A 21,864-nucleotide genomic window follows, 5' to 3' on the forward strand; every position below is an offset into this window, starting at 1 on the left:
ACACTTGTCACCTACAACAGCAATCAAACACTACTTCCCTGGTAGCTTAGGTATCTGTTTAGATATCTAGCTTTTATTTTTTTTTGGGCTCAATACTGGGATCCTTACCAGTGCTTAAGAATAATATTATGAAACTGAACATAACTGAACTTGTCAAAGGACTTGGACTGAGAGTTATTTTTTTTGGAGATGTTTTTTCTCAGTCCATTAGCATTGGTGTTTCCTCTCATTCTCCTTTGAAAATTGCAGTCTTTTACTTCATGTAATATGTTGGGAGTTTTTTCCTCTTTTATTTTTTTAATTACTTTTTTTATGTTGTCCCTTACCCAACCTCGTCTATTAGCAATGTTGCTGGAGTTCTGAGTTAACTGGAAATTACCAAAGAATTATTTTGTAGAATTGCATTCAGTTTTAGTAACAGTCATGCCACCAGCAGCAAATAGTGGCAGCTGTTCAAGGAGAGACAGGTCGAGTTCATCAGTCTGTTCTAGAAAGATTCCAGCAGCAATTTGAGTAATTTTGTGGCTTATATTTGTAATAGAGAAACCTGATTTTATTTGAGAACACCACTGGTACTTCTCAGTTGGCAGAGTTGATTATTGTATGTTTGTCCTTTCGCTTTCTGTAGAAGAGAGACTTTCTTGTTCAGTCATTTCCTTTAGTAAAGAAGCAGCAAAAATATAGGTTGGCAGAAGTATAAATTATGTTTGATGCATCCTTCCAGATGTTTTCATATGAAAATATTTTTAACTTTGATTTTTTTTTTTTGCTCAAACGTATTTCTATATAAATTAAGGTTTTTTAAATAATCTTTGAGATAAAAACTATTGATTTTCACAAAAGTGTTAGATTTGTATAAAAAAAAGATACCCTCACACAAAAACCTCACCCCAGTGCTTTCTATAAGACACATATATTTTTGTCTTGATCTTTCTGCTTTACAACCAGCTGCAAGTTGGCATTTATCAAGGCTGAATTTATTATGTAAAATATGAAAGCAATAAGTTTCTATAAAGTTTCAGTATAAATCAGGTTTATTTTTTAAGTAATCATTTAATCAAAACCATCTGCATCTTCCGATCAGGCAGAGACAAATAGATGAAAGCTAAAACTTGAATATAATCAAATATGAATGTACAGAAAAATCAAACGCTCAAAAAGAGTCCATGCATGCTTGCAAGGCTATGTCAGATTACAATAAAACTCAGTCTTCAACATTTTTTCTAGAGAAAATAAATATTTAGTCAGTTACAGCTCCAAAATGGCATGTAATTTGTTGTTTTTCTAGGTCAACAAAGAACAGTAGAACAATATTGTATATAAATGAAAATAAAATAAAAGCCTACCAATAAAACATTTTTGAAATTACAGATCACAAGGAAAGCAATGAATTTTGGGGATGAAAAATCTGGAAATTGCACAGAACAGAAATACCTATATGTAGTGTTGCCTAAATGTTGATTTAGACTTCACTTTTTTGTTCAACAGAAATGAAGTTATGAGTTCAGATTGGTGCATTATAGTCTTCCTAACTTAATTTAGCTCTAAAGAAGTTGGACTTTTTATTCACTAGTGGACCCTTATCAATGCTTTCTCTCTACCTTTGTGCACCCTTTCAGAAATTGTTCTACTATACATACACTTGTATATCTTTTATGTGCAACATGTAGTGTTTTGTACTTAGGCTCACATGTATATTTATATGGTGTTAAAACTGACAATTTTCTACTTTTTTTCTGTTAGTATTTTCTTATCTTGTAGGTCTTCATAGAAAATATAGCAGTTTTCTCCCAAATTTGCCCTAAACCAGGACACCAAGAATGAGATGTTAACTACAGTAACTAATTTCTAATTTCAGCTCAGATTCACCTTGGTCTCCTCTATTTCATTAGGGTCTTTCACTGTAAGACCTTCAATATACTGAAGTAGATGATAATGTTTGATTTCTCTAGTTACTTTGGTTTTAAAAATGCAAAAGCAAAACAAATGTGCTAGTAAAAGAATCAAAATTCATTGAGTTAATGTACTTAGGTAAGTACATGTATACAGTAAATGTATGTATAATACACATTACTCTATGTAATTTAACATATGTTTTAATATTTCTTCACGTGTATTCTGTGTATTCTACAATATTTTTTAACCCATCTCAAATATACATTAATTCTACGCTGTTCTGGTACCTGCGACTTTTTAGCTAGAATAATTCTTAGTCGTTTGCACATTTGGGGGGGTTTGGGTTTTTTTTTTTCCCCCTTCTATACACTATTATTTTCATCAAAAATATACCCATACCAAAATACTGTAGCTGTAGAATATGTTGGTATCATTGGAAATCATTGACTACACTTGACAGACTTATGATCTTTCTTGAAGTACATAGAAGTCCAACTCACCTGCCAAGTGTTCTTTGATTAATGTGTATGCAGATAACTAAATTCCCTTCATCATGTGTTTTTATAAGTGATTTATTGAACAGTTTATATTTTTCCTGACAATTTTTTGTTGCCTTTTTCCCACTGAGCAATATTGGAGCAGCTACTTAAAATCACTTGTCACTGAAGTAAGACAAGCTAATCTGGTAACATGATGGCTCCTGAAGCAGTGAGAAAGTAAGAGTTTTGTGGGATTTGGGGTGGGTTGGTTGGTTTTGGATGGGTTCTTTGGTTTTTATTTGTCTTAAGTTGTGCATTTTGTGTGTTGTTGGGGCAGGGGAGGGCTCTGATTGGGTTTTTTAAATCTGTGTTTCTGAACGAGACAGCTCCAGAGAACACTGCACTGGATAACTGATGGTATTAAGTATAATTCCATGGCAAACTAGGACTTAGTACCTAAGCTGGCTGAGATCTCCTTTCTATCCCTCTAGACCTCTGCCCTCAGGAACTGAGCTGTGGATTTTACTTTTAAGAGTAGGAGGAAATGGGATGTCATATTCTCTTGTCCTCAGTGGCTGAAGGGAGTTCACCTGCAAATTGTTTGGTCTAAAATTTCAAGTCCTGTTGCAAGACATTTTGAAGTAGAGAAAGAACACTGTATAGTGAATGTCTTCCTCCCATTGCTTCCTGAGAGCCTTCATTAGTAGCCTCGTAAAATCCTGTGTTTTATCAGATTTCATTTATCTGCATTAAGGATGACCCCATCATGTTTGCCCATTGTCTGCTTGCTCATACATTAACCCACGGCTGTCAAACAAGTAATAGGTGGAGGTCCAGTGGGCTGGTACTTCCTGCTCCCTTCCAGATGTACTGATAAAGGACTCTTTGCGTGGATGTCTCTCAGGGTTTGAGGAGCTGACAGGCTAAAGCTGAAGGGCTGGTTTTCCTCCTCACATGTCTCAAACACATGTACACACATATCTCCATATCAACAGCGTCAAAGCAAAACTTCCAAATGTGAGCTTGTTTTGATGCACGTTTTCAGTCAGCATTTCTTCTTTCTTGGGTCTGAACAAAAAGTAATACTCATGTCCTCTTATTATTTCTATGAAACCTCTAATCAGAGGCAAGAAATGCAGTTCTGATTGACAAAAGCACTGCTTGCTCTTTTTATGCATATCCTCAGGGCTGAGCAAGAAAAGTAAATTGAGCACCACTTATTCTATGCAAGTAATGTTCTTTCTTTCATAGTAACATTATAATAATTAAAAAGCATTACAATGCTGAAGTATTGTGTGTTGTTTCAGAAAATTTTTCAACAGAGATGATAAAAAAATAATATTTAATAGACAAATCCTGCTATCAACTACAGAAATTATAGAATATTCTGAGGTACAAGGGACCCAGAAGGATTATTGAATCCAGCTCTGAAGTGAATGGCCCTTATGGGGATGAAGCTTGCAGAGAGGCATCTGAATGATAATAGGAAAAAAATTAGATTTTTTATATATTGACATGACTTGAATACTCAATCAATTTAAAAGCTTCAGATTCAGGAAATATATGAATTTTTACATTGAAATTCAATATATTTAATATATCTGTCTAATTAGCTTGCACTATAATAGAAAATAATTTTAGAATAATCTTGGCTCTGGAAAACTGTATTGGAACTTGGCAGCTCTCTCTAGCTATTGTAACATTTGAATTGTGCTGCTGAATCCCCCTTAGGGTGTTAACCAACTTTATCCATAAATAAATTGAGAAATTATAGGTAATGATAAATGCACACTGCTGGCTCTATATATCTGTAAAATGTCTATGGAATTTGAAAGTCTATTGTCAAATTCTTTTTCTGGGAATTAGAGGGTGGGGTGTTTAGTGCTTCAAAAATAAATAAATAAGAAAGGAAATGGGCGTGCTGTTCTCTGTCAATTCCAAGCCCAGGTTGGTAAATTGGGACCTTTTTTCACTTGGGTGTTTGCAATGGATTGACTGGATGTGGACATTTATGGGGAAATGCTAAATATGCCTGACTGAAATTTTCCCCTAAGGTCTTATCTTGCAGGGATTAATGTGCATTCTACTTAAAAAGATGTGTATCAGTGGTAATAACACTTGGGACAGTCTCTCATGGAATTCTGCATGTAACAGTAGAAGAAGTGAACTTCTGTTAACCTTTTCACAGCACACTCAAGAGCAGATATTTACACTTAGGGAAAGTACAAAGTGATGCTTTTCATTACTGATGCTTATTACAATACTGAAGACATTCTGCCCAACTCCAGCCTGGAATGTCAATGTTGTTGATATTTCCGTGTGGAATGGAGAGATTCTGTTTGGCTTGTTTGGGAGTCTGGTTCTGAAGCTCATTTGAGGAAGAGATAAAGCAAATGATGGCTCTGTAGATAAAAAGGCAAGGCTAACAGGGAGATACTGTGTGGTCAGGCACACATCAGAAGTAGGGATATAGTCTAAGCTAAAAATCAAGGAAAATTGTCATTAAAAATGGTTCTATGGATCATACAACTATCTATCCATTTAAAAATCTTTAATGAAAAACTTTTTCAAAGACTGGTTTGTTTTTTTTCATCATGTTACTTCCTTCTGAGTTGCAGAGAAAAGCATTCTTTTTGTTACAGCTGAAATATCAGATGCACTGAGGAATGCAAATCTGAGCTTGCATAATAGCAAGCTTGCAATTCAGCAAGAAAGTGAACTTTGTGAAAAAAATACATTGATTTTGTGGGATTAGAATTAATGAAAAATGATCTGCAAGACTTTCAGAAGTATTCTTCCTACATTTTCAGCGGTAGGAGTATGAATCAAACATGTATTTCCATTTTTTTTAGTATTTGGATAATATTTGAAAATGAAAATATATCTAAGTCTGCTTGACAGATAAGTATGTAGGTATCATCTGAAATTAATTCTGTGGTAGTTTATCAAGGTAAAAGGAAACAGCAAAAAAATTCCTTGATTGTTGAATGTTCTAGATCCTCTTTGTAAAAATGGGCATCTCCAAATATTAATCAGCTTTCATCCCTTATGTGGAGGTGGAAAAATGAGGCAAAAATAGCTGGGCCCATTCTTTCCACCAAGTAGAGATATTTTCTCGAGGGAAAAATTAAACAGTAAATGTCCTTAAATAAGTTCAGGCAGTTACTGGTAAATATCAGATGTTGCTTAATAACTAGACCTTATTTAGTGGTAAAAAATAGTTAAATATTTATATCAGAATTAAATCTATTTAAATTTGCAATGGAATTTAATCTGTAGTGGTCATTTTCCTGTCTTCTTATGGCATCTGACAGAAGAGCTATACTCTCTAGCACATAGAACTATCGAAAAAGGGTTGCTCTTCAACATTTTGTAGAGAAAATTTTAAGTAAATTATGTGACTGTTTTAAAGAAGGAGAGCAAAACACAAAATGCATATGTTTCTTTTAATTTATTCTTGGATTAAAACAGTAGGTTTTTTTCATTTTGAAATGTCCATTTGCAAGTTAGGCATCAACTAACTCTAAAAGTAAAGGAAGAAAAGGGAAAAAGAAGTAATAACAAAAACTGCATTGAAATGTTACATCTTGAATTAAGCTTAGATTAGAATACATTTCTCCTCCTTGCTCCTCTCCTTTCAGACAGCTTTTTTAGAGCTGGAAGGTGTTTTCCTGCTTATGTCAATCTTACTAGCCAGAAACAGTTCTCACTGCAATTTTTGCAGTTTTGGTACAGAAGGAAAGACTATAATGTAGTTCCATTCATTCTTCTTTGAGACATTGCAGAAAATGATTTATAAGCAGTTACTTTTTGCCTATCAAAAGCCTTAACCTCTGAAATACTCAGAATAACAGGCATCATTTGTTCCTTTGGGGTTTTTAGTTTATTTTTGTCCACTTTTAAAAAATATTTTCAATTGCTACAGCAGATCTATGGGTGGATGTGGGCTGATACTACTGTAGGTTGTCATTTGTATTTCTAAAGTTTGATTTGTTTTATTTCTTCTTCAACTGGAACTGTTGCCTTCCTTTGCATTTGGCTGATTGCACATGTGTACAAAAGCCATCTGACTTAGTTGCAACCCAGATGAGTTTGGCAAGGCAGAATCTTTTGAGCAAATGGCAAAATCTGTAGCTTCTCCCACAGCTGTGAGTCTTCCTGCAAGCTGGTCAAAATATCTTACATAGTTTAACATTTTTCACTGTCGTATTTCCTTCTTACTTGAGATACACGTTTTCTTTTTTTTTTAAGTCCTATGGGGATTTTTGACTCCTATTTAATAAGTGGCTTAAAGAGAGATGCCTTAGGTCAGTCCTCTGGAAACTTTTGGTGGGCAAACAACAACTAGAAAAGGATTGAACTTCTTGATATATTTATTCTAAAGAATAAATCATTTGGTAAATAACATCCCTCAGGGAATTTACTCAAGGTCTTGGGAATAATGCTGTGTTCCTCGTATTTATGAGCTTAGTGTTTCACAAGAGCCCACTCAGTTTTGATTCACTATTGTATTGCTGTTTTAATATTTTGGTCTGGGTTCTTTTGCTGCTTCTTGATTTCATTTTTAGTCAACTTGATTTGAGTGTTATTCTTGTAATCCTTGATTGCAATAGTACTTCAGAATTTTTAAATTTTTTTTGTTTTCTGTCATATGCTACAGAAACTTTTCAAAGCAGTTCACAGACCCAGAAAGTCAAATACACCTCCCACTGATACATTTTCAGGCTTTATTTACAAATCAATACTTAGCTTCTTTTACACAATAGTGACCAAAATGTCAAGAAAAAACATATTCCAGCAGGTACTTAGCACATCTTCACAGATGATCCATCTTTCAGCAATGCAGCTACACAGTTTAAAAAAAGAGGGCTTCAGGTTAAAAATAGGTTGTATTGTAAAGACAATTACATCTTCAGTTGCCAGCATATGTTTATACTGGGTGGGCTATTGGCAATGAACTCTTTTATTAAGTGTGTTTTTCCTGTAAGTTAGCTGTAGCTCGTTCCATTTTAGTTGACACTATACCTCAGCTGTCTCTAAGGCAACCAGGCTGGCCTTTTGTCTTCTAAGAGAGGAAATCATAAGACACACATATGGATACACTAGAAAAAGAGACATCTGTAAGGAATTTAAATACTACCCACAGACTTTTCATTCCTATGCTACTGCCTGATTCTCCTTATTTATTTGTGGGGTCCATTCTTGTAGATCTGACCTGGATGAACATATTAGTCATGAGAGTGAAGACTTTATCAAATGATTCAACAGAAAGGTATGCAAGGGATGGAAGGTGAAATGGAGCAGGCATTTTATATACTCTATACTGGGTAACTTAAAGCTCTCAGAATTTGACTGAAACCACTATGAGGTCGAATCAAGACAGAACAAGTACTAACTAGAGAAAATGTCTTGTTAAACCAGAAAAATCTCAGAGTTCAAAGGCACCAGCAAAAGTCTGGTGCTAAGATGGAAAAGGTGTTAGGTGAACAAGTGGTGTATTGTAATTTTAAGGCCTCTTTTAGCAATGGTCAATTCATTATGAGTAAATGATTGTATGATATGATTTCATTTAGAATGTAACATTTTGCTTGTAGTTTTACTTAGCTGACTTTGCTTTATCACATGTATGCAAAGCAAGGGCATTTATAGTAGGCATTTACATCAGGGAGCTTCCCCAGCATTTTCTGCTAGAAGAGAAAATGAGGAGGAAGAGCTTCAAGTTTTTACTTATGCTAATGTTTGGATTTTTTATTTTATTCATGTTATCTTCAAAGAAGAACTATTTTCTGAGTTGTTGGGTGCTGGTAAATTGGAGGATGGTAAATTTACAGACTGGATGAAGTTGTCTTGATGCAACTTTCCTGCAGAAATCTGTGCCGTCAGGAAAATATATTAATAAACTTCTCTATTCAACAATAGAGATGCATTTCCTATGGGAACTGATAAAGCTATGTTAATAGTTATAGCAATTATTAGGAAAATCATTGAATAATGACTGGACAAACAAAGCAGTTTCTGGCAATGAATCTGCTGCAATGTAGTATTTATATTTCAGTGCAATTCAGTCAATCCTCTTTCTGTTGGAGAAGGTTGCATTCCTGACTCTCATCTGTGGAGAACTGAAGAATAGTTTAAGAGAAGTTAAGTTTTTAATTCAAATATCTTCAATACTATACTAAGAAAAATGGTCTCTCCTGAAACTTTATTTATTCTCCTAGAAAACTTTAGATAAAATTCAAAGACTAGGCACATCTTCTGGTGGAAAAAGGCTCACAGAAAGGGGTTTTTAAATTACATTTCATGGTTAATTTATCTTTAATGAATACAATTGAAAAAAATTGGGGCCTTAGCTGTTCTTAAAGTATGCGACTATGCTATACTACTGTTGAATATTGCCGAGTTTCTGAATTGTCATGTGGTCTTTGTACTCTTGGCTTCATGGAAAAAAAAATTGATTTCATGCCATATGATGACATATAAATAGGAAGGCCTGTTTCCTTGGAGGATATAATTTTCTTTTAACTTGAGAGAATATTTTATCATCCCAAATAATTCTAAATGTTATCTCGCACTTCACATCTGTTTGTTTGTTTTTGTCTTCTGTCTTTTTTGATGAATATGTTCTCCAGGTGGTATTGTCTGCATGCATCTCCTTTCTGCAAGATAAAAATTATGGCTAGATTTAATTTTGATTGTACAACTGTTTTCAGTCTTTATTCAATTTCCTTTGATCGCTTTTCTTTCTTTGCCATGAGTCAAATATTAGTGTAACTCAAAAAAAAAAAAGTTCTAGTATATGATTAGACTATGGTCTTTTATATAATTGCATAGTCTCCAGACATGTTAATTTAAGTAACTGTTTCCAAATGAGTATAACTGTATTTTTTTATTGCTCCATTCTTCCTACACCTCAACAAGTCCTACTTCATGTATTCAGGGAAAGATATTTTCTTATTATTAATGAATTGTTGCCTATCAGCTTCTGAACATCTGGCTTTCTTCACCTACTTAGTACTTTAGAAATTTCCTTTTCTCCAAATCCTAGATTGAAGTAAAATTTGGTTATTAATGCAGATAAAATAAAAATTATATCTTAAAATATTTAAAATAATTTTTATCTTCTAAGCCATTTTTCCTAAACATCACTATTTTTGAAATATTGAGGTTCTGAATCCTTGTATTTGTCAGATTTTAAACATACAGAAGATTTTCACTCCATTTCCCACTTTGTGCTGTTGGGATGTGTTTTTTCCTGTTTTCCTTTCCTAAGCCACACTAATAATGTATAAGGTAAAAGTTATGGTTAAGATATTTTGCACCCAAGTCACTGATGTGATCAGGCATATATTCAAGATACAAAAATTGGTATTTCTGCTGCAAGAATGGTACTATTAGTAAAGACAGTTGGTTTGGGATACAACTGACCAAGCATTTACAACCATAATACAAATATCATTATCAGAATTAGTCACCTGGGTTAATTTATAGGCAGAATAGAGAAATAGGCATTCCATGGCACAGCTAATCTCATTCTAAAGTGGATAAGACAAACCACATACTTTCAGTGTTCTCCACTGTCTGTGAAGGGACACAGAGGTAGCTCAGGTAAAGCCAAGCTGTCACGTCACTGTCTACAGAGTTGGGAGACATCTCCAGCCAGCTCCCCTACATACAGTGTGGAATCGAAGCCAGATGTGAGTACACACTACTTTTCATATGTAACACAACGCTTCTATTTTGTTGCTAAGAATAAAATTTAATTAGATTTTGGGTTTTTTTATTTTATTATATCTCTTTGACCTGCTGGACTTCTTGCCCAATAAAAAAACTCAAGAGTAACTTTTTATGAGCTTCTTAGAATCCTTTCTTGAATTTGAGTTACAAGTACTATTATAATTCTCATTCTGTGTTCCTGCTAGGTTATGAATTTCAGGATCATTCTAACTTGGCAATATAAATTTTGGAAATGTATAAAAAGTTTTGCATGAAAGCATCTAACTGTGTGGTGGAATAGTGTTGCTCCAGAAATTTATGATCAGTGATGAAAAATAAGTAATTTAGGTAAAGCTGATTATGATGAATGCAATTACAGTCAGGTTTGCAATTTCCCCCTTATATATTTGGGCTGTCTTTGGTCTTTATTTATTTAATAAATGACATATGTTTATTCTTGAGAAAGTTGAAGATCTTCAGCTTTGTGATGAAGTAAATCCCATTGAACTGAGGTGACTGCATTTCTTATTCCTTCATAAGCCATTCTTGGGAGCAATTTACAGAGGCATTGAAAATGAGTGCACGAGGGACACAGTGAACAAAAACAAGATCTCAGAGCTTCCCATGGGAAATGTCTTTCTTGTTAGGTCACACAATCAGGCTGTCACTTGTGTATTAAATACTTGAATCTTTTCAGCACAGATATGCATTTACCAGAGAGGGGAAGGAGACTGGTCCCTTTATAGCCCACTCACAGCTTATCAGTTATGGGGACATGTTGTTTCCTGGAAAGGTGCTCTTATCAGAAGATGATTGCACAGAGATAGGTAGTTCCTACTATTTGCAACTGGTTTTGTCCTTCTTCAAGGCAAACCCTCTAATCTAGAAACCTGACTGGCTTTGTCTTCAGCTTTGGGTTTGAACAATGTACAGCAGCAGCGAAGTTCTACATAAAGACTCTTTATTCATAGTCTTCTTTTGAGCAGCAGTCAGTTATGTTTAGCCATAAATTCATGAGAGCATAATGCAATGTCTTGGGCAGGCATATGCCTACTCCATTTTAGCAATGGCATAGATTAGTCTAGGCCACTTCAAATTTGCACTTGTATATTAGGTTTTAGTGGGTCTTTTCTACTTCCAAATTTTTAAATAGATTTAAATAGTACATAAACAAATATGTTATGGAATGCTGGAATGGTCTGCCCAGGGAGGTGATGGAGTCACCATCCCTGCATGTGTTTAAAAAAAGACTGGATGTGGCACTTGGTGCCATGGTTAGTTCAGGTGTTAGGGCTGGGATGGACTCGATGATCTTCAAGGTCTCTTCCACCCTGGTGATTCTGTGTGTCAAAAGACTGAGGTTTTCCAGTTCTACTGATCATTCTCATGAAAAGCAGACAAGAACCCCTGCCCAATTTCATTTGAAATTTGAAAGTAATCAGATGGTAAAAGTGATCTATGACATCAAAATATGTAAGAATTTAGAGGCTTACTCAATGACTGTGTCTGTTCTTCCTTTTTAATTCTAGCACTGTTTTTCCATCTTGATAAGTATGTAAATAAATAACCTTCCTTCCTTATCCAGACCTTTCCCTGTTCTCCCTTGTAGATGCACAGCAAACTGAAAAAAAGACTATGAAAGGTAATTTGTCATTATCAGGTATGATTATCAAATTGTGTCCAGGGTTAACTAGGAATATTCTGTTCTGCAGGGTAGAAAAAAACCCCAAAAAGTCATTGCTTGGTGCAGGGTTTATTCCACAGTGTCTCACAATGCTCAGGATCACTAGAGAGAAGAGGGTGTCCTTGCACTTCTTGAGAAGTCTGAAAACCTGGAGAGCCCAAGTTTGGGGTACTCAGTCCTACTGCTGGAACATCTCAGTTTCTGCAAACAGGCTCCTCCTTCCATGCCTGAAGAACTCTGTTCATTTCCTTAAAAAGAGGGTTGGAGGAAAAGAAGGTCTCATAGATCCTTTCATTAGGAAATGAAATAAGTACTTTCTTGGCATCTGGAGTGGGAATTAGTTTAATATTATGTAACACTTCCTCTGGTGGTGTTTTGATAGAGCCAAAATACATTAATTGAATGAAACTCAGACTGCAACTTCATATAACAAATTTCAGGAATTATGAAAAACAAAATGATAGTGCTTTGATTTCAATTCCAAAGGCAAACATAAATCAAAATTAATGTCACCCCTTCGGAGCATTTCCAGAGCACACTAGGTGGTGCTCTAATTCCAACAGCAATTGCTGAATGTGCTTTATTCCTTCTGCTTTCCTGTAGAGGTATAACTTGTTGCTTTTCTTAGAGTTCTAAATATTTTTAAATTATAAATATTTGCCCTGTACTTTTCAGATGCTCTAATGGATCTTTATTTGGTAGGAACAACACTGAAACCTCTATTTTTCATATTTTGATTTTTGGTATGGTGAAATAAAGTCCAAAGACTTCTGATTCTTATTTTACTTAGGACTAAGGTTTCAGACATGGGTTTTCCTTCTGTGTATCAAAAGACTGAGGATATTTTTGGGAAAATCCTGGATGTCATGCTCAAAAAATTCTCCTGGAGACTGTTATAATCTGTGCCTGTTTTGGTACCACAACTTTATCAACATCCATAGAAGTGAATCACACTGCACATAGTCTGGATTGGGTCTGTCAGAGGAAGGAGAACACGTTGGATTTAGATTCCCACTACTATCCATGTTACAGATGTGTAGCCTTATGACCTCATATATAGGAGTTGCTATTACTTGAAAAATGACACTGGTCTTTGTGTTAAGCTGGCAGAAGAGCCTCAGACTTATCTGGCTCTGCCTGGACCTTGTCTTGATCTTTCTGGAAGTTTGTTTTAGCTTGTTTAGCTATTACAGCAATTGCCTAATGAGAAGATGACCATGAACAGCTCATTCTATCTTTTGCTTAGCTTTGTGCAATTTTGTGGTACAGTGCTTCTTGTTACGTAAAGTGCCCAATAATAGGCAATAATAAAACTGTTCTATATAGAATGAACTATGGTTGACCCTGGAATAAAATGTAGGGTAGAGGGGACAGGGAACAACAGTAAAGCCTTTTAAATTATACTAGAGGCCCTGGTGCTATAAACCACTCTGTGTGGTCAGTCACTGGTCACCACAGAAATGCAGCCTTGGGACTGGTCAAAACCAGTGTTACGGATTGCAAGGAGAACAGGGGAGAAGTATCCAATACATTAAAATATGCTGTGTGCGGGGAATTTGGTTGTACTGTGGAATTGGAATTGTAAACCAGTGGAACAAGCAATGTGTAGAGCATGTTAGAAAGTGCATCAAAATTGTGCTACAGAGACCTTAGAGGGGAGGAAGAAAACCAACATCACGCTTCTCCTTGAGAAGACAAGAAAGCAGTCATCAACTTACAGTCTTAACCAAAGTAAGGGTACACCAAGAATAAGGTGTAGATACTAGTAACTGGGTGGATTCAATTTTAACTACTACTTTGGAAGGCTTTTTGATAATAATATTTTTTTTTGATTATTCTCTTTTTTATTTTTTTCACCCTGTAATAAGGAGTTCTGGGCTATTAATAATTCCTTGATTATGATTTGAGATTTACAAAATGAGGTTTTAGCCCATAAGGTGTTTTTTTATCCCATGCAAACTGTACAAGTTGTAGCTCAACAACCTGATGCGCAGATTAGATTGCGCTCTGGAAGCAACATCTCCAGCGTTTTGATGGCACTGTTTTACTTCCCCCTCTTGGAGATCATTGCATGAGCCAGGGAAAGAAGATAAAGAACATAATTTCAAGTGGAAGTATGAGTGATTGAGACTTCATACCTACCATGTATATTTACAGATAATTAGGAACTCTTCCACAGCACTTTCTCACTTTTCTGTACTCCAAGTGTGTGTATTTAAGCAAATATTCCTAGGGTACCGTTGGCATACCTAATGTGACTAATTGTTAGTAAGAATGGAAATTGAGTACAACTTTCAAAGCAAAAAAAATGTCACTGCAGGGCTGGATGAAATTATTTTGGAAATATTACCCATACTTCTTGTATGTATGGCTTTAGAAAATGATATGCATTCACACTGGTCCTATTAACATATCAGTAACAGCTGGAAATACTCTCCAGCCTTGATGTGAATTAGGAATCATGTGGGAAGATGTGAGAGCATTCCAGTCCAACATTTAGATTAACAATTTTAGACAGTTTGAACCCATACCCTAGGAACAAATCAAAAGGCATAAATAATTTTTAGCTCTACACAAGTAATATATTACTTTACTGTATCAGAGTTTTTTCAGGGTTTTTAAACAGAGCCCTTCTCTTGTCAAGTGTCCTGTATTAAACTATAGTTCCATGTTGACATTCATTAAGAAGGAAAGATTTCATCAGATGTTTCCTATCACATCAGAAGGACTTTGCTTTGGGTAGGCAAATATTGCAGAAATTATCTTGGCTTAGTTAAATCTAAAAATAGTGAAGATGTAGGAGAATACCTTTTAAAATACATTGCATGCTGTCAGCAATGATTATTTTTGAGTTTTCTAAATTGTTTAAAACACAAAAATGCCGACTGTCTTAGGAAAGTCTTTGCTTCTACTTTTGTCCTTGAGTTTTCTGTCCAAAAACTTGTTTTATCTATTAACCTTATTTATTAAGGGGTGCTTCAATTCACCTTTCTAATAGTGCTTTCAGCATATAAAAGGTTTAATTTCTGGAGAGTATTTTGTTTTTTATGTTTGAAATGCAAAACTATGTGCAGTTAAAATAACTGTCTACTTTCCAAATTGAACTAAAAGTGGAGCAATATATCCCATTTTATTATTGTTTTCTATTCTAATCAGAAAGTAATCTTGCAGCAGCATCTTTTTTGTTATTTCAAACTTCATGTAAAAAATTTAAAAATTTCCAGTCAATCATGCTCTCTTTTTCTCAAAAAATTTGACTCAGTTGGCTTGCTTCAACTGATTTTGTAAGACTAATAGAAGCCTCAAAGCTATTAAGTTCATACAGATTCATGAAAATTAACCTGAAAATTGGGTATGGGTGATGCTTCCTGATTAATATGCTGTGGTATAAGGTTACTGAGACCCATGAGTAGATTCATCTGTGGGAAAAACCTCAACTCAGTAGACACCTGACCATGTGTCATCTAACCATGACACCCCTAGCCATAAGAATCTAAGTATGCTGAATTCCACTATTTTTAAGAGTTTCAGCAATGTGTAATGATTCTATAGAGGAAGGAAAACATATACATACATACATACATACATATATATATAAAATCCTCTATTAATGAGTCAATAGAAAGAAAATGTTTTTCCCAGCATGCTCTTTCCTACCTGCAAAGCTGCTTGAAACTGAAATCTTTGCATCAGTATCTCTGAAGCAAAATGTTTACTTTCAATGTGCCACAAAAACCTCATTCTTTTTGCATCAGCCTAAAATCTGGTTCCTTAAAGTATTGTGGAGTTCCATGAAAGTTGAGATCATGTATCTCTAGCTTTCACTCTCTGCCTGCCAGGTTCCTCCTCTAGGCTATCTGACCTCTGTGGCTCACTAAGTAGTATCCAGTAACTATGAAAGTTTAGTTTTTATCACATTATCAGGCTAATTTCAGTAGATGAGGAAAATTAGATAACTTGTAGTAAGTGGAATGAGATGGATCGTTACATCACGAAATATAGCATGCCAAGGTAAGGAAATGCCATTTCCCCATAGGAAGTTGAAACAATGAACACCTATTTTGAGATGAGGAAGATGCTATCAGCTTATGTAGACAAAAGCTCATCATATCTCATAATTTTATGATTACACAATAAATATCATTAAAGATAAAACAATCTCTTGTAGATAGTGTTTTTTTACTGGTACTCTTCTAACAGCTTAATGAAGCAACCTTCAAAAACCTCTGGACGCATTTTGGAAAAGTTCATATTGCATCCTTCCTTGTTCCATAACTGTTCCCGCAAATTTTTGCCAAAACCTTTCTAGCTTTAGTTTCATATCCTTTATGTTATTTTCACTCAGTTGACAAAAGGTGAAAGTTCTTTCTCTTGGTTTATGAAGTAAAATGCTTCCATAGTTATGCTCCTTTTCAATCCAGACAGGACAAGAGTTTGGCCACTATAGGGTTTTTCTCTAACATTTTGTCCTTAAAGCAAAGGCTGAACATAGACTGTCATAAGCAGATATCACTTCAAGTCAAAGGGTACATCAGACTTCCTTCTCTTCTTTGCATCTCCCTTTGCTATCTCTCATGATACTGGTATTCTGCTGGAAGTAAATCAATTCCAATACACTAAGATTTAGGAATATCTAATGTTTAGAGGTGTTTGACCATATGTATAGAAGTCTTTGTGTGAAAGATGATGATATTCAGTCATTGCCAACCTTCAGTAAAAACTACCATGTGTGCTTTAGTTTATTTCCTTACCATACATCAAGAAAAATCTAAGGGTGCAGGGAAAAAAAACCAGAGAAATTAGGTACAGCCTGGTTTTCACTGCCTCTGTCTGCCTCTGCCATTTTCCCCAGGATTATATAAGATAAAAACAAAGATGACTTTTGTGACTCTAAGACACAAAAGGTTTTGAGAATGGTCAGGTAAGGAGAAGTTTATATTAGTTGTGTTCTTCTAATGCTGCCTTTTAAAGCAAATAAAAACATTAGGATATTATTATTTATAACTCATAACTTAGCATAAATGAAGCAAAAACTTTAACCTAAACAAATCAGAGGTCTGGCAATCACTGGCTGTAGGAAGCTTAAGAAAGACAAATGCCAGATTCTGCACTGGGGATGGGGCAACCCTGGATGTACCTACAGACTGGGAAATGAGGTGCTAGAGAGCAGTGATGTGCAAAGGGACCTGAGGGCCCTGGTCGATGGCAAGTTGAACATGAGTCAGCAGTGCCCTGGCAGCCAGGAGAGCTCCCCTGTCCTGGGGAGCATCAGGCACAGCATTGCCAGCTGGGCAATGGAGGGGATTGTTCCGCTCTGCTCTGCACTGGGAGAGCCTCACCTTGAATATTGTGTGCAGTTTTGGGTGCCTCAATATAAAAAAAATACATCAAACTTTTAGAGAGCATTCAAAGACAGTCTACAAAGACAGTGGAGAGCCTGAGGGGGGAAGCCATAAAAGGACAGCTGAGGTCACTTGGTCTGTTCAGCCTGGTGGAGACTGAGGGGAGACCTCAGTGCAGTCGACAACTTTCTTGTGAGGACCAGAGGAGGAGCAGGAACTGATCTTCCTGTTGACTAGTGACAGGACCAGAGGGAATGGCCTCAAGCTGTTTAGGTGGGATGTTAGAGAAAGGTTCTTCACTCAGAGGGTGGTTGGGCACTGGAACAGGCTCCCCAGGGAAGAAGTCAGAGCACCAAGCCTGACAGAGTTCAAGGAGTATTTGGACCATACTCTTGGGCACATGATGTATATTTTTTTACATTTTTGACTCTTGGGGATATCCTGTTCAGAGCCAGGAGCTGGGCTTCACTGACCTTTGTGGGTCTTTTCCAACTCAACATATTCTGTGATTCTATGATTCTATAACAACTCAATTGTTAGCTTGAATAGTAGCAATCCAGATATGCAAACAATATCATTTCCATCTGAGAATAGTTTTTAATTAACTCATCTGTGCAGGGATTTTTGTCAAGTTGCCTGGTAACTTTACCTCTTTTCAATTTAGACTTATTCGAAAATAATAGTAAGATTTTAAAAAAAGCAGACAACTCTGAGAACAAATCTGCCGCTTTATAGAAATCTGTCAAATTTAGGGCTGGGAAACTGTGTTCAGAATCCATGCCATAACAAAATTCCTAACATATTTTGCACGCTAATCACAGATATCAAGGTGGCCTAAATGCGTTAGTCAGGCTTATCCTCCAGCTTACACTTATTTGAAAGTGTTAGTTTCCTCCTTTTAGGTCTATAATTTATTGAAGTTACTTAGAAACTTGCATTAGTAATGCAGGATTGCAGTAATTTTTATATATATATTTAAAAGTTTTTAAATTTCTTTACCAGTTCTCAAGTTTTGAAAAGCTAGAACCACTTTGAATTCTTAAAAAAAGAGAAGAATTTGGGTACTTAAATTCAGCATTGGGCTCAGTTATATACACCATCAAAAATACCCATCATTACTGCAAGATAACAATGGATACTCAGGCTATGTCATATTTATTACTCTTACATCTGTAGAGACTAAAAATGAACATTCAAAAGCCCTTAGTGTAGAAGTCCAACAATGTCACTTTTCATTTAAATCACTGAGATGGAGAATGGGCCACAGAAAATTTGTTTCTGCAGAAAATACATCATGTACAGGAAATATGCAAATATACTCATTCTGTTAAAAATTTTAATTTGCCTTTCAACCCAGAAGAGCTTGGCAGTTTTAAAACCTTCAAAAGGCAATTTGCAAGAGCAACTTAGATCTGAGTTGTGGTCAATTTGCCAGATCTTCATTGCTGTGACACTTTGAGTGTTTTACAGTAATTTAGTTTATTTTAAGGTGCCATAAAAGACACAGGATGAAAATACTTAAGCTGTTAAACTAAATTTTATTTCTGTGGGAGTGATGGTTATGCATTCACTTTATAAAGAAAACTAAGAAGGATCACTAAAACTAAGATAATTTATTTGAATAAAGCATGTAATATTGCTTTGAATAAATACAAATTTTAAACTTTTTATTTCAAGTTCTGAAGGTCAGGAAATAACTCACATGATCAGTTTAATTCCTTCTCAAAATATGTTAATGGGGTGTAAGCATAAAGTAGAAAGAAGCAAACAAGGATGGAATAAATACTTGTATATATGTCTGTTGCACTGGCTTGAAACTTGTTAATTCAAGGTGCACAAAATCTTTTCTGCTTATTCATGAGATTAGGAATGGACCTTGCATAAATTTGCCATATTTTAGGAGATCTATTGATTTTTCTCTTTGATTTATTTCCTAACAGCATCACCACAGCAGAACAGGCTGTGGCCCACTTTTTGAAGAGTTTTCTGGTTTGTGCAATCGAACTGCAATGATAGTAGTCACAGGACTAATAGCTGGCTTGAAATGTAACCCTGTTAAACATCAACCAAAGCCTTCCACAGAAGGCTGCAGTGTTCTGCTGGTGCGTGACTTAGCTGTTTACAGAAAACTGACTGGCTGTTTCTGGCTGTTTACAAAGTGGCTCTGAAGGTTTACTTAGCAGTGGTCTGCTTTCAACAAAGCTGTGTGTACGATTTCCGACTGCCTTTTTTTTTTTTTTCCCTCATTTTTTTGGACTTCCATGAAAAGGGGGAGCAGTTTAACTTTATTTAGGACTCTGTTCCACTTGGTCTTCGAGCTTATTTTGGAAGAAAGCATGTGCCTTTTTAGGGGAGTTATCTTCTGGTCATTTTTGAAGGCTTTAGATTTGTTGTCACCTACCTCAATTTTAAATCCCAAAACGGACCTGAATGGGGCTGCTCCAGGTTTACTTTTTATATTTGCTACTTGCATTTGGTGGGATCCAGTATTGTTAGAAGGTCCTCAGTAAACAAGTAGGTGACAACAGCACATATTTTTTGACCACTTCCGCCCTACAATCCATAAGAATCAATTGTAGTAGTTTGTCTTTTTCTTAGATTGTTCTGAAATGTAATCCTACATGTCTAATGATATATTTTACTCCTTCAAAATAGTTCTTCACTTGACTGTATTTTTTTTCCTCTTGAGTTTATTCATCAGTTAACAACTCTGCAGCATGATACCATGGCTGACCTCTCCTGATATGCCATCTCTCACATTCCTGCAGCAAAATTGTCTCCCTCAGTGATAAATTAAGGATAGAACAGTTCTCTCCATTCACAAATTTGACCATTAAAAAAAAAGTCTGTACTTTCTCCTGCTGAATCAAGTAGAAAGGGGAGATTGTGAGGAAAAAACCTTTTGTAAACAAATCTGTTCAATTACTCCATTGCCTTGTAGGAAATACTTAACTCTTATTATATCCTCAATAATATGATTTTTTTTTCCTTGGTTTCACAGAACTGAAAGTTAGTCTTTATATTAATTAAGGAAATTATAAAGTGAAAATTGAAGTAGATATGCATTACTTGTTTGTTATTCCATCTCTGATGGAATCCACTGAGAAAACCAGGCTCTTTGAGGTGGAGAGGACAGGCTGGAGGCCATAGGAATCTTATTTAAAAGGACCTAGCTGTCATATTAAGTCAGAACTATAAAATAAAGGTAGGTAATTTCATATGTTGTGAGAAAAGTATCTTAGATTATTCCAGTACTTTATTGCTCTGAACTAAAATTTTAAAATTTCTGAATGTGTGAAGAGTTTTAGAGCATGTCTATTCTTGGATAGCTATTTTGAGATACATTTAACCGTGTGACAAAATGTGATAAATGCATAAACTCACTTAAAATTTTTGGTTTTTATTATCCTTATACCTTGGATCTGAGCAATGAAGGCAAATTACTTTTATGAGGTACAATGTAATTATCATGGAATGTCTTGGGTCAAAATGACTCATAAGGATCATAGTAAATCTTTCAGTGTGTTTGCTTTTCAGGTTGTGCACCTGTGGTGATTCTTCAAATTTCCATAGTCTCTTCTTCTTACAGTATACAGAATAGAAATTTAAATCTTAAAATATAAAGAAGGAAAAAAATAAGAAATAATGGCAGACATAGACAATTTTAACCTTTGTTTCCAAAATCACAGTAGACTGTCTCAGATTTATCACTTGGAATCATGAGTATCATGTGGTGGGGAGGGCAAAACAAAGTTAATAATAAAATCAACATTTGCATTTCTCACCATTATGAGATGAAATAGATTACTGCTTCAAGGTTGGTTTATTAAATAGTATTCCTCAATCATCTAACTTAAAACCGGTAATACTTGATATTAATTAATGCCTGAAGAATAAAAGGATATGTAGGATATATTCAGATGACAATGACTTAGAAGGAAGTCATAAAGCATAGAGGGTGAAAGATTTTGATGTTTTTTAAAAACACAAGAAAATATTTCAGAAACGTGTAATAGAAGGAAAAGGTTAGCAGAAATGTTGAAGATGAAATGCATTTACTTAATTAGAAACTATGGCAAAACAATTCAAATTTGTAAAGATAGTAGTCTAGCTCAATACAAATATTGAAGAGATGAAGTATTTGTTGTGAAAAATACATGTGCATGGAGCTGGGAAAAATGACCTGAACTCACGAAAATGCTGCGCTAGGTTGCTGACCCTTGGAAAACAGGTGCTCTTCAGCACTGGCTTAGGATATGTATCCATGTAGCACTCCATAAAACCAGCTTCAAAGTCATACAAGTGCTGAAATCCCAGTCCTGAAAGTTATGTATTTGAATGGTTGGTTAAATGTCATTGAAAGTGGAAAATAACACTGAAATTTAGGCACATATCAAAATCTTGCTGTCAGCCCTGTCCATGAAGAACAATGGACAGCTGACATAGCTTTCAAAAGACAATGGAAGGAAATGCCTTCAAGGGAACTGTTAAAGAAAAGCTGTTTAAAATAGCCCTTAAGACTTTTTTGACTCTGCCTTCAGTTCTGCCATAAGTATCTCAGGATATGACTGTAATGGTGGCGTTGAGGAGCTTTGTGTGTGGATGTTGAATAAGGCTATGGTGCAACTTTAGATTGCAAAGGAGCATGAACTACTTCATGAAATCACAGGCCTGAAGAGGGAAATTCTAATCCATTTTCCTATGGGTGCCAATTGGTGAAATAAAATCAAATAATTGCCTTGAGACTTTG

This window comes from Molothrus ater, chromosome 4 (assembly GCF_012460135.2).
Source record: "Molothrus ater isolate BHLD 08-10-18 breed brown headed cowbird chromosome 4, BPBGC_Mater_1.1, whole genome shotgun sequence".
Taxonomy (NCBI): Eukaryota; Metazoa; Chordata; class Aves; order Passeriformes; family Icteridae; genus Molothrus; species Molothrus ater.